Genomic DNA, 12709 nt, shown 5'->3' with positions numbered 1-12709 from the left:
CTAATTCAAGTAGTTTTCATCCGATCTTCACCAAACTTGGTCAGAAGTTGTTTCTACATTATGTCTAGGCCAGGTTCGAATATGGTCCTTGCCGGGTCAACAACTAGGTCACGGGGTCACTTCGTGTGTTTTAAACATTCAGCATGTTGTCCGCTCTCTAATTCAAGTAGTTTTCATCCGATCTTCACCAAACTTGGTCAGAAGTTGTATCTAGATGATCTTAAGGCCAAGTTTGAACATGGGCCTTGCCGGGTCAAAAACTAGGTCACGGGGTCACTTTGTGCGTTATTTAACATTCCGCATGGTGTCCTCTCTCTTATTAAAGTAGTTTTCATCCTATCTTCACCAAAATTGGTCAGAAGTTTTATCTAGATGATATGAAGGCCAAGTTCGAACATGGGCCATGCCAGATCAAAAACTAGGTCACAGGGTCACTTAGTACGTTTTACACATTGAGCATTTTGTCCGCTCTCTATTTCAAGTAGTTTAAATTCATTCTTCACCACACTTGGTCAGAAGTTGTAACTAGATGATGTGTAGGTCAAGTTCGAACATGGGCCATGCCGGGTCAAAAACTAGGTTACCGGATCACTTAGTGTGTTTTAAACCTCACCATGTTGTCCGCTCTCTAATTCAAGTAGTTTTTATCCAATCTTCACCAAAATTGGTCAGATTTTGTATCTTGATAATGTTTCGGTCAAGTTTGAATATTGATCATGCCGGGTCAAAAACAAGGTCACGGGGTCACTTACATGTAGTGCGTTTTAAACATCACAATGTTGTCTGCTCTCTAATTCAAGTAGTTTTAATCCAATCTTCACCAAACTTGGTCAGAAGTTGTATCTAGATGATGTCTAGGCCAAATTTGAATATGGGTCATGCCGGGTCAAAAACTAGGTCACGGGGTATCTTAGTGCGTTTTAAACCTCACCATGTTGTCCGCTCTCTAATTCAAGTAGCTTTTTTCTCCAATCCTCACCAAACTTGGTCACAAGTTTTATCTAAATGATCTCTAGGACAAGTTTGAACATGGGCCATTCAGGGCCTAAAACTAGGTCACCGGGTCACTTTGTGCATTATTTAACATTCAGCATGGTGTCCGCTCTCTAATTCAAGTAGTTTACATCCAATCTTCACCAAACTTGGTCAGAAGTTTTATGGAGATGATATTAAGGCCAAGTTAGAACATGGGCCTTTCTGGGTCAAAAACTAGGTCAAGGGGTCACTTAGTGCGTTTTAAAAATTGAACATGGTGTCTGCTGTTTTTTGTAAAGACGGCATGCAAAATATTATGTGTCAATGCGGCATGGACGGTATTCGTTACATCTGTGACAAAGCTCTAGTTTGCTTATTTCACTACGTTTAATTACTATTTTGAACTCACATCTATTGTTTCTTATTAAATGCCATACAGTTGTATTGTCTCACATTTAAAGTTGTGAAGTCTCAGGTATAAGTCATAAACTGTGACATTTAAAGGTGTGCAGACTCACAGTTAAATATGTAGATTGTAACATTTAAAGTTGTGTTGTCTCACATTTTAAGTTGCTTAGTATCACATTTAAAATGATGTAGTCTCACATTTAAAGTTCTATAGTCACACAATTAAAGGTGTACAGTCTCACATTCTAAATTGCTGAAGTAATGCCTGTTTTTGATTTACAAAAAATAAATGTTACACCTTGCTACAAACCCAAAAATTCCAATTTCGAGTTGGTGCGCATAAAACATTGAAACTATGTTATTTTGAGTTCTAATTGGTGAAAAATTATTGGCAATATTCTAAATATGAATTATAGGCACAATGTTAGGCATTTAAAAAACAGGTCTGTAAAGTAAGGTGTTGCAAGGCTTATTCATGTGTCTCTAAACAATCCGGTTTTAGTTTACTTTACATTTCCTTTTCAGTGAACTTAACTAGCAAACATGACAAACGTCATTGAAGTGAAAGTCGATGACAACCCCCTTCTTGCACAAATACTACAACTCGCTTAAGAAATTGAGCATGAAGACGTCTTGCGTCAGACTACCAAGCCTCCTATCAATATCTCCTCCCATGTTGGCTACATCAACACTTCCAACAGCAGAGCCTTGGTGAGTTTGACTTCCGTCTTAGCATCGATGTCGCTTAGCAACAATTGGATGATGGGCGTCGACAAATTATGCCGGACAAGTCGCTCGAACTGAAACTATCTGATCCAACAGGTAGAGCAGGCGTTGCGTGACATGTCCATTAATGTGACTACTCTATATGTTGTTCTCGAATAATGTGAACCTTAGGCCTGGAGAGCAGTATGCGATTGACGCCATTCAACAACAGTTGTCGGCAATTCTCGGGTTTGGGGTGGCGACTTTGGCGTCGGGACTCGCTCCATCTCTGTCTAAGGCCCAGTCGCAGCAGCAGCAGCAGCAACAAGAACAATAAGTAGTATCTTAGTGGTGTTCTGGGATATGGGGCTTCATGTATGTGCTTAAATTGTCATCCAAGATTAGCCTGTGCAGACTGCACCTACATTAAGTCATATTAAATTGTCATCCCAGATTAGCCTGTGCAGACTGCACATACATTAAGTCCTATTAAAGTGTCATCCCAGATTAGCCTGTGCAGATTGCACATACATTAAGTCCTATTAAAGTGTCATCTCAGATAAGCCTGTGCAGACTGCACATGCATTAAGACCTATTAAAGTGTCATCCCAGATTAGCCTGTGCTGATTGCACATTCTTAAAATCCTATTAAAGTGTCATCCAAGATTAGCCTGTGCAGACTGCACATACATTAAGTCCTATTAAAGTGTCATCCCAGATTAGCCTGTGCAGACTGCACATACATTTAGTCCTATTAAAGTGTCATCTCAGATTAGCCTGTGCAGACTGCACATACATTTAGTCCTATTAAAGTGTCATCCCAGATTAGCCTGTGCAGACTGCACATACATTAAGTCCTATTAAAGTGTCATTTCAGATTAGCCTGTGCAGACTGCACATACATTAAGTCCTATTTAAGTGTCATCCCAGATTAGCCTGTGCAGACTGCACATACATTAAGTCCTATTAAAGTGTCATTTCAGATTAGCCTGTGCAGACTGCACATACATTAAGTCCTATTTAAGTGTCATCCCAGATTAGCCTGTGCAGACTGCTCATACATTAAGCCCTATTTTCCCAGAATGAGGCTCATATACTTCACTTAACATCAGTATTTTATGTGCCTGAAAAGTTCCTAGCATCAAATGGGAATTATGTGCTTTTAAATTGATCACACATAGTAAATAAAATGCAAATAGCACTTGATCTGATATCAATTTTAATTGTTTCTGCCTGATTGAGAAAAAGGTCAAAGCATCAAATGGTAAGTATGTGTTTTTAAAATTAATCAACTTGGTAAATAAATAGCAATTGATCTAATATCAGGTTTAATCATAGAAGGTAAAGGCATAGTTTTGTGTATTTTTCGGCCGAAATTCAGCTCTTGAACAAAGCGTTTATCTTTTACAAAATCAGCTGTAATAGACTTGTTAAATTTGATTTAATTTTAGCAAAACAAATATTTAAATGACTTCAGCACATTATACAATTATTCCCTTCAATGTTTTTTTAATTTCCTGAATTTTGTTTTAAGAGCCGGTTCCTACAGGATCCCATGCAATAGATTGGTACCCAGCTGAACAACAGGCTTTCGGGTAAGCTGGGCCCGGATAGGTGCAGCCAGTCTAAAGCTGGGGCTCCAAACTGTCCTGCCAAGTGGGCTGATATTACCTCTTCTACAAGGTACATTGGTCCTGTAATTGACCGTGTATAATGTGCAGTGTGTTACTACTCAAACTTTTATTTCAATAGTGTGTGCTTGTTATACATTGGTAATACTCTATTCTTGCTGCTAAATTAAACTTATGTAATTGTAAATATTCATAATCGTTGCCATTTTGTATTTCCTTGAAAGGGTGCAGGGGGGAGGTCGGATCGGATAGAATTGTAGAATTCTCTGTCCTTCCATTCTTCCTTATGTCCATCCAACTCTTTTGGAGTTACAAGTAACTTAATGCAGATTGGTTAGATATAGATGAAAAATGATTGTATCAAGTGTACAGTATATAGTAGGCTGTGTGTGTGTGAAGTGTTTATTGTATACCTCATTTGTATCAAGAGCCTTCAAACATAATGTATTTCTTATATTATTTAATCAAACAACATTGTTTGACCTCCAATATAACTGATGCTATTTCAGAATGCATGAATTATTTGGTTTACAGGGACATATGTCAGTGATGTGCAAAGAGCTGGTTTTCTGTTCACAGAGAAATATCCTAACAACTCCAACTCAGCCACTACATCTCAACAGGTAAGTCCCCTAACCATTGCAAAACATAAACTGTGGCACCAGATCACTGGGATATAAGTCGTCCGTTTACATTCTGCACAGTATGCAACCACAGCAGATTTGCTTATTTTTCTTCACAGGTAACCAATAGAACAAGAATGGGATTAATTGTTTGATATGCACAGTTCTGTGGTTTGAGCAGAATTCTACCTTGGGACCTTTCGATTCCTAGACAGGCATCCCACCACTTGACTAAGGTCCCAAATTAATACAGTATTACGCAAAGACATGATATCTGAGCTATGTTCATGCATTTTTATGCCCCCCTTCGAAGATGAGGGGGTATATTGCTTTGCTCATGTCGGTCGGTCGGTCTGTCGGTCCGTCCACCAGGTGGTTGTCAGACGATAACTCAAGAACGCTTGGGCCTAGGATCATGAAACTTCATAGGTACATTGATCATGACTCGCAGATGACCCCTATTGATTTTGAGGTCACTAAGTCAAAGGTCAAGGTCAGGGTGACCCGAAATAGTAAAATGGTTTTCGGATGATAACTCAAGAACGCATACGCCTAGGATCATGAAACTTCATAGGTAGATTGATCATGACTTGCAGATGACCCCTATTGATTTTGAGGTCAAAAGGTCAAAGGTCAAGGTCATGGTGACCCGAAATAGTAAAATGATTTTCGGATGATAACTCAAGAACGCATACGCCTAGGATCATGACACTTCACAGGTACATTGATCGTGACCCGCAGATGACCCCTATTGATTTTCAGGTCACTAGGTCAAAGGTCAAGGTCACAGTGACAAAAATCGTATTCACACAATGGCTGCCACCACAACGGACAGCCCATATGGGGGGCATGCATGTTTTACAAACAGCCCTTTGTCCGTCCACCAGGTGGTTGTCAGACGATAACTCAAGAACGCTTGGGCCTAGGATCATGAAACTTCATAGGTACATTGATCATGACTTGCAGATGACCCCTATTGATTTTGAGGTCACTAAGTCAAAGGTCAAGGTCACGGTGACCCGAAATAGTAAAATGGTTTTCGGATCATAACTCAAGAACGCATACGCCTAGGATCATGACACTTCACAGGTACATTGATCGTGACCCGCAGATGACCCCTATTGATTTTCAGGTCACTAGGTCAAAGGTCAAGGTCACAGTGACAAAAATCGTATTCACACAATGGCTGCCACCACAACGGACAGCCCATATGGGGGGCATGCATGTTTTACAAACAGCCCTTGTTAAGTATTGCAAATGTAAAGTGATGAAATATTAGGAAATTTACACTAGGGGATTAAGAGAAAGTCCCTTTCCCCCATTGCTATGCACCTGATGAACATATTTGTTTCTCTATAACCACCTGTGAAATAAAGTTTAATAATATACTTAAATTAACTCAACACATATTCTCTGTTGATTTTAAATGATTGCATTGCATGTCTATAATATTTTCAAAAGCTTTCCATCTCTGAAACGTTGTTGTCACACATTTGGTTCTGTTCAAATCTGTTTATGTTGGCTAAGCAATATGGAAGCTTATGGTTGACAAAGACATTTTCTATAATGTAAAAAATGCTTGATATATTTGCACAATTATCTGTCAAGTTTGACACACAATCTACTTTTTCCAGACAACCCGAATATCAAGGCATTAAGTTTCTTCTGGATGCAGTTACAGTCACAGCTTTCAAGCCAGCAGCTGTCGATGTATTGAAATTTTCTCCTCTCCATGTTACCTGACCTGTTGCCTGTGAACATCCTGCACATAGAACCTTTGTGAGTTTGTCAGACGTGTGTAGGCTTTTTGTAAATACCTACTTTCAGAGACAGTTTAAGGAAACACTGGTCCATCTAAACGTTTGTCCGCCTGTCAGGTTGTGTGGCATATATAACCTCAAAACATATTTCTTATTTTGTTATGCAACTCTCCAAACATGTTAATCGCCATGTGGATGTGTACTGTTGCGTATTGTATATCAGCTTCCTTTTGCATTAGTGGAATTAGAGATAAAAAACTTTTTTCATTACATGTTCATATTATTTTGCAGTAAATATTTAATAATTAAGAAATATATCTCGGACCACCTATCTATAAATTCAAATCAAAGAAGCTTTAGCACCATAGCCAGTTTTGTTCTTTTTCATTGCTTTCCTAAGTAACACAATCAGAATAATGAACTGAAATTAACATTAACATACCTATCTTTATTTCAGATCCCAATCGATGTAATTAAACCGGCCAATCAAAAAGATAGCCTGGTACAGCACTTGTCATTAGAATTTGACGCCATGCATGCCTTTGAAGATCATTTATACATACAATTTAAGCATGATAGTCAATAAGTGCCTGCGTTGGCTTCTTAAAAGACTCGCAGTCCTAAGCATTTACGATGGAATTCCTCATCTTGAAATATTGGGAAAGCAGGAAAACACCTGTCACTGTTATGAAAAAAATGAGGGAATGACAAAGAACAATAAGACCAGCCAAGTCCTGTGATCAGACAAGTCCTGTGATCAGACACGTCATGTGATAAGCCAAGTCTTAAGATCAGCTTAGTTCTGTGGCCAGACACGTCTTGTGGCCAGCCAAGTGTTTTACCAGCCATGTCCTGTGACCAGCGAAGTCCTGTGATCAGCCAAGTCTTAGGATCAGCTAAATTGTGTGGCCAGCCAAGTCATGTGACCAGCCAAGTGTTTTTACCAGCCATGTCCTATGACCAGCAGCTTTGTCTCGAGTGTACAGTCTGATTGTATGGGAAGAAAAATCTACATTTCATATTGTATGGGCATAATGATACTGACAGTATCTTGATGATTAAGTATTTTGTTATATATTGGTAAATAGACCAATATGATAAGGGGAAACTCAGTAATAGCAGTAATTTAAAGTTTTATTTCAAGAGCAAAATAATGCAAGTACTACAATTGTGTCTGTATTCAGAAACTGACTCTATATAGCTTTATCCTGATTATCGTAAACAGACAGACACAAATGATTTTACAATTTTTGTTTTTTAAACATTGATTTTAAGCCTTCACAAAGTTGTTTAAATAATGCTGATACCTTGGACAATATTTAGCTTATTTATTGTATAAACAAGACATGCTTATTTTTAGTTTTTACCTATAAAATAGCAATAGCAATAGGTAAAATAATTGATCAGAACGGTTCATAATTGAGATGCTTCTATTTTGATATGGTTGTCATTCTGTCTGTGTACATTTCTCATCAGTTTGCGCTTTTGAGGCAGTATTTTGTCAAGAATTTCATGTAGTGATGTTATAGTAAAATATCAAATAATAATTTGATTTATTCAAACTATATTAACCTTCTGTTAATTATCAATTTATTTATTGACAACAGATACTTTGTTTAATATTAACAATAGTTAAGCGCGTTATAAAAATTGAGTGAATGTACATGCATAATATTGCGATAATTGATGCACACATTAATGGAAAACTATTTAATAAAGTGGAATTTAGAAGTACATCTTAATTGTAATGGAGTTTGTTTAATTATTAAAAAAAGGATGCTTTCATTGTTGAAAATATGATAGTAATTCCTCCACAAGTAATTTTATTTCAAAGTGAGTATTTTCATGAAGAATGATCCTAGATATGGTTGTAGATTGTTCTTGTTGTATCATATACTGACATGCTCATCATTTGTGTTGACATTTGCATTCTAGCATTAAAAGTTCATTATGCTTTAAATATTTGTATGTTCACATTTGCGACCAGCTTTTCTAATGTAATAAGTGAATAACGTAACACAGATTTATGTGTCACTGTATATACGTTTATTTTGTCATTTGTAAATAGATCAACTGCAAAGATAATGTTTTTGTTTGTACATTATTCATAAAATGTAGCCATTTCAAACAGATACATTCACTGTTTGAATTCATTTGTACAAAATTGTTTCATATTAAACATCATTAACATATCAGGCAATAGAACAAAAGAATTGCTTCGGATAATTGTGCAAATTAACCTGTATAGTTAATTCAGAGATGCAGAATATCAGATCATTAACATACTTTAAGCATTAAAAACACCTTGTTTTATGTCAAGCTTTTCAGTTATTATAATAAGCAACTATTATCTGGAAATTTGGAAAACAGTGAAGAACGATTCAAGGGAGAGCAACTGTGATATACTAAATAAAAGTCGTCTCCCTTGTTAGAGTATAATTGTACCTCTCAACGTAACAAGAACATTGAATCTTTTTTTATATTATTCCACACTATAAACTATATACTATATTCATTCAGCAATCACTAAAGAAATATGGTTTGCATAATTGTTTATTTCTATGCGTTATACCAAATTCACCAGTATGGCATCAATTTAAGTTCATCATATTTTAATTGCCAAAATTGGCCATACAGTGCTAAAAGTTTGGTATTCTGACTATTATAAGTGCATGTTCTCATACAATATCACATTGTATATTTTAACACTGAGGCAATATGTGTTAATATATTAATTTTTATTTATTGACTTGTTGTTGCTTGTCAAGGTGTCTAATTTTGAACTATAGCTGTTAACTGATTGTGACTATTTTCCAGTTTTGAATGATTGCTTTTAGTTGATTGTTTACAAGTGTGTTAAAGCTGTTTTCATGTTGACCGCTCCACATTAAATGTCGTCGACGCGCATTCACTGCGGCAAGGTTCCGTAAAACTCCCAACAAATCTGATGTCTTATGATTGGATTCCATACACACGTGGTTGTTTATACTCAGCTAGCTTTGCATTAAACATGTCTGCTTTGTTGTTGAACAATTATACACAGCTTTTTATTGGACAAAATTGTGTAGTATTTCAAATTTTTGCTTTCGATTTTTTATTTCCAACAAAAATATACTTTGTTTATTTGTATGTATATTTAGCTATAATAAATTTGTTTCTATTATATATAAACAACCTATTTATAAGCAATAAACTATATTGGTAAAAGTAGATTTAAGGTTCAAAATCATGTCTTAATTTGTTTGATTATCCCAAATTAACATTTTGCAAAAGCAAAACTTGTTGAATAAAGAAAAGTTTATGCCACCAGGTCTTTTAACCATTGATTGTTTATCACTAATGATCAGGACTTTATCAGGGATAAATAATTGCCTATGCACGGTTATAATGTTTGTGTTTTTGAATTGAATAATTTCTGTAGTTTGGTGAACATTAATTGCTTGTTTTTTTAAAGACATAGCACATGTCATATAATATAGTATCATTGTAGTTTTGGTATGTTTAGGGATATAATCATGTTAATGTATGTGATTTGCTGATCCATTTCTTATTGATTCACTCCATTTAATGTATATAGCCATGCATAGAGCAGGAATCTTGTTGTACTGTGAAACAAATGTTGTTATAGCAAATAAAAAATGTATGTTAATTGTTTCCTCACTTCTATATAAGTTTCCCTTTTGACGATGGCATATTGTGATTTGGTCTGTCTCTCCGTTTTTTCGTTTGTCCCCCGTCATACATTGGTCAGACTCGGATACCTTTCAGAACCTTAATAACTATTCTGACAGATCTTCACTTGGGGATTGTTCTTCATGCAGATATTATGTATGTCGCTCCAAAGACTTGTCATGTTGTTCCCACGATTAATAAGGTAGTTGGAACGAGGTAACTTTGTAATGAGAATGAAAAAGCTTAGCCGTGGGAATGAGAAAGTAAGTCAATTCAATGACGTACTTAATCATGGGAACAAGTCACTAATTCATGGGAATGACAAACTTGAAAACGTACAAGTTAATCTGTGCACACGTACATTTCACGCCATGATTGGTATTTTCAGTAGACGAAGCCCACTCCTATTGAGAGTAGGTTAAGTGTGTCAGGCAGAACGTTTTATAAAATGTGATTAATTTTTTTTATGTACTTGATTCAATGTGGCACTTAAGGATTATTTAAGACAAATGTTGACCACTATCTGAAAATGTATTGCGAGCAACATTCTCAGGCTAAATGAATGGGAGAAACATGTGTTCGTTCTGAAAATTTGTTTTCGTTCTTAAAGCTAACATCTAGTACACATTTATATGAATATTTATTTTTCTTATCAAACATTTTTACATGTCATATCTTCCAAGTCAGGGGATTATAGTGATTTGGTCTTGTCTGTCATTCTGTTGAAATGTAAAGTATAATTGTGAAGTGATGAAATGGCACACATATATATTCAACAGAATACAAACTTATATCAAACATGTATTAATTATGTTGTTTTAATAAGTTAAATTATATTTTAGTCCAAGGTCGTTAAATGGTTAAACAATATGAATCACTGTATTCACGTTGGTCAAAAAGAGATGTACATTATACACCATAAGAATTTCTTAATCTCTAAACAATCGAAAACAATGTTTTGTGAAAAGAATGCTGACCATTTGATAGCAAAATATTGGAAAATCGCGTGACCAGTAACTGTAAGTATATGGCTACAAAGTACAAACCGGCATAAATGTTTCGTAACAGGCTAGAGCGAACATGAGAGACGTAGTCGCATCTGTTTTAAAATAATTTGTTAGAAAAAGTTAGTGAGGCGTGATCGACGACATGAAGACCTTCTGACCACGACTACAAACGTACTCTTAAATGCGTATTCACATGTGAACAATATTACTGTTGTTGTTGCACTACTTCTTATCTAACAAGCAACCAAAATATTATTACAAAATTACTCTAAAGAATACTAAAATGCATGCATTTGTATATTACCATATGTTGTTTTGTTCACTTGAAATACGCATAATTGTCGCATGAAATGTGTGATATCATTGTCAAACCACACATTAGTGTCAGTAGATAAAATTATACTACGGGAGGATACATCATATGTGTCCTCACATGCCATATTATGAGTATATTTCTTCACTATCAAAATTTAAATCGTATGTTAGTATTTGATTTAAATGCAGTTTTCTTTGACACATTTAAACCACACTTAGTTTAAACATATTTATTTTAGCTCGATTGCATAGAAAGCCTTAGGCTTATTTGAAACGCTCTCGAGTCCGTTTCCTGGGACTAGAACCAGTACTTGGTGTCTATGGGGGAAATCTAAAGAACGCTCCCGCAGTGGGGATCGAACAAATGACCTCCCGATCGCTAGGTGGACACCATATCCACTACACCACAGCGACCTTAGACCACACTTGCATAGCCGCGTCATGCAAAAATGGGTCTTATGCGTTTCGTTCAGGGTATCGTAAACCCAACATGTGCGTTTTTCGCAGTCTGGTCAGAGGCGATGCTATTGGCTATAAATTCACTCAATGGGCTATATATAGGATTTGCGCATACGAAATTAACATCCATTTTCGCATGACGAGGGTCATTAAAAATCTCATTGCAAATTGTAATTGGCACATTTTAGCACAATGCTTTTCGATACAAAATTGAATTCAAAATAGCAAACTTGTAAATAATGGCGGCCTATCCAGGCGTTCAGGAACAATTTCCACAGGTGCTGACCGAGTACGGCAAATATTGTGGTTGGATAATTAAACGATTTTCCTCTTATCGTGACACTTTACTATTTCGGTAATGTATGTTTTCTCATCTTGAAAGCAAAACTGTGTTTATCGGTAGTCAATTATATATTCACCGGACGATTTAGTGAACGAGTACTGACACTGAAATTTTGGGAGATAGATGTTAACGCGTAACTGGGCCACAATTTGTGTCGTTTGAACATACAAAAGTCCGGAATTCCTTACACTGAACAGTGCTACATCCTTTGCACTGAGCACAGACATAGTAATGTAGCCAAAGTTCAGAGGTTTTATCTCGAATCAGCTTATGAAATATTCGAAAATATATATGCGTGTCTGCTGGCGTTATGTAAAAGTCATTTAATGTGAAAAGCTGGGTAAACAGCTTTGCCGAAAAAGCGCATTTGTGCTCTATACCTATGTTTAGGTAAGAGTTGTTGACACCGTGTGAATTGCTAGGGTACGAGTAATGCATAAACAACAAAGTACGGGTCAAAAGGGCTGTCTTTATGACTACCTTATACGTGAGTAAAAAGTATTGCTCGCAAATTTATTGTCATCAATTATCTTATTGTATGTTTGGACTTAGTATATTGTGTCAAAAATTAAAAGTTGTGTGCAGGGAATTTTCATCATGAAATCATATTCTTAGTGAGATAGGTATTCGCTATTCCCAAAGATTATTAGTCCCAAAGATGTTTTGATAGAACTAGTTAAATTTACCTTAAATTTACCTACGATTTATACGAACACGTATATTTTTGTAGGAGCCAGGCTGTGTATTAGTGCCGTCTCAATAGTTCCCCCACCACTTGGAAGAGCATTTATTTGGTTGATGCACATAGATC

The 12709-nt window shown here is 36.1% G+C and overlaps 1 protein-coding gene across 4 annotated transcripts in view; it reads left to right on the top strand.

Moving 5' to 3' along the window:
• The window catches only part of LOC127836089 (uncharacterized), a 52560-nt gene extending 42809 nt beyond the window's left edge, over positions 1-9751 (top strand). The window contains exons 7-11 of one of the 4 annotated variants that reach the window (XM_052362543.1): positions 1909-2205; positions 3623-3771; positions 4254-4342; positions 5977-6121; positions 6560-9751. The gene's annotated coding sequence lies outside the window, so the exon portion shown is untranslated. Of the gene's footprint in view, positions 1-1908; positions 3772-4253; positions 4343-5976; positions 6122-6559 lie in introns of all 4 variants that reach the window. The other 3 variants (XM_052362541.1, XM_052362542.1, XM_052362540.1) reach the window with 3 other exon arrangements.
• The last annotated feature ends 2958 nt before the right edge of the window (positions 9752-12709 follow it).

The sequence above is a fragment of the Dreissena polymorpha genome, chromosome 6, assembly GCF_020536995.1.
Source record: "Dreissena polymorpha isolate Duluth1 chromosome 6, UMN_Dpol_1.0, whole genome shotgun sequence".
NCBI classification, from domain to species: Eukaryota; Metazoa; Mollusca; class Bivalvia; order Myida; family Dreissenidae; genus Dreissena; species Dreissena polymorpha.
This window is presented reverse-complemented; position numbering and strand designations above follow the sequence as displayed.